This window comes from Castor canadensis, chromosome 14, assembly GCF_047511655.1.
Source record: "Castor canadensis chromosome 14, mCasCan1.hap1v2, whole genome shotgun sequence".
NCBI lineage: Eukaryota > Metazoa > Chordata > Mammalia > Rodentia > Castoridae > Castor > Castor canadensis.
In genome coordinates this window covers 29,439,047-29,441,217 of record NC_133399.1, presented here as the reverse complement: position 1 = coordinate 29,441,217, position 2,171 = coordinate 29,439,047, and positions in this window count along the sequence as shown.

Here is a 2,171-nt window from a genome sequence, read left to right as displayed (position 1 = left end):
TAAGGCTCAACATGGCTACTCAACAGAGAAATACAAATTCATATTTCAAGGAATTATCACCTTACCCTTGTTAGATAGAATACCTGCCATCAGAAAGGTGAAAGTAACTGGTATTCTCAAAAATGCAGAAAAGGGAAATTCTTGTACATCTTGGAGGTATGTAAATGAATACAATAATATTCAAAACAGCATAAATTTTTCTCAAAAACTACAAATAAGACTGACTACCAGATTAAACAGTCAGTCCAATATTATGCATATATCTAATTAAGTGATATTTGTACTCTTAAGTATATTGGAGCTGTATTCATACTGACCAAGAATAAAATCACTCTAGTGTTCAACTGATGAATGAATAAAGAAATTTTGGTGCATATACACAATAGGACAGCACTCATCCTTAAAAATAAGGAAATCCTGTTATGTACTAAGATATGATGAACCTAGAGGATATTATGTTAACTGAAATGGAAGCACAGATAGTGTGTAATCACATTTATGTGTGGAATCTAAAAAAGTTGAAATAATAGATGCGGAGTGTGGAATATTCATTACCTTGATGTCAGAGCAAGAGCTGGTGATATGCATGGAACACAAAAATGTAGGAAAAGGACACAACATTCTACTTAGAAAGGGAAAATTAGTTTAAGTGATGCATTTGTCAACATGGGGACTATAGTTAATAACAAGGAGTTTCTAGCTTGACAATCATTAAGGATTGATTTAATATATTCTCACCAACAATAGTCACCTTAATAAATAGTTTACTCATCATTCTAGTCTTAAAGCCATTATGATCCCTAAGGGTAAATGGAGAAAGTTTCTTCCAGTTTCTTCTCCTCAAAGATAACTGTTGAGCAAGGCAAATATGTTTCCTCTACTAATTCTTCTTTATGTAATATATTGTACCACTTTCAGATAATAATGATCTGTCTCTTGGAGATTAATAACATTAATTTATATTTATTTTTTAAAAAGTCTCCAGGGATTCCTGTGAAGACTGTCCTAAAGTTTGTCTTTCACGAGTAGAATTTCATTTCAAAGGAAGTACTTTTCCTGAGGAGTGTTTTAATGCTACGAAGACTCCCAACAGCCTTGATTCTCATAATCCCATTGTATAAAAAAATGTATGCATGAGAAATGTCCCTATTTCAAAAAGGAGAACACATCTGTTAGTGACTTTGCTAGTGAACAATCATGTGCTCTGAAGAACAGAAGAGTCCTCAACCAATTTGCGGAACTTCTGTGGGGACTATTGAGTTCGAAGTAGAAGGATTTCATGTCAGTTAGGTTTAGCAGAGAGTGAGCAAGGGGAAAGAGATGTATCAATAGAGAAAAAACCTCCCAAAATCTTGGTAAATGGACGTATGGAGTTATGAGTGTGTTACCTTTCTAGTGAAAGATATGGGAACACATTTAATTGCATAAGAAATTATTTTAATTACATTTAGTCACAATGTGACCATAAACTGAATATATATGATAAAAAGTGATAAGTGAATACATAAGTTTCCTGAAAAACAATAAATGATTTGATTTTTTAAAAACCTATATAAAATGATTTAAAAAGGAAATCTTTACCCAAATACATATGAAAATAGTTATTAAATTGAACTTATGTTTAGTGTTATGAGGGATGGGTACAGAGTCAACAAGAATGTCATGGTCTTTCAGGAGAGTCATCAGGATCACTGAGCACCACAAATGAGCTGATAATATTTTTACCTTATGTTTTTGCCCTACCTCCCTCAATTTATGTCTCCAGCCTGGATTTTTTTCTTAAATTCTAGACTCCATTGGGATGTTAAACTAAACTCCCTACATAGGTAGGTAGATAGATAGATAGATAGATAGATAGATGACAGATAGATAGATAAATTGATAGAAATATACATATATGTATATACTTATAGTTATAGCTATACATGTAGATGTCTATTGGAATGGGATGAAGAGCCAGTTAGACAAGATCAAAATCATCTCTTCTCTGGACTATTACAATAGCCTATAAGATACTCCCTCAATCTACAGTTTATCACACTTTTGTCATTTCCATCAGAGAATAAAACCAAAAATCAAAAGCAACAGAAAATATTCAAACACACAGAAACTGCATAATACACTGGTGAATTATCAGTGGGTTGTTGAAGAAATTATGAAGGATATCAAAG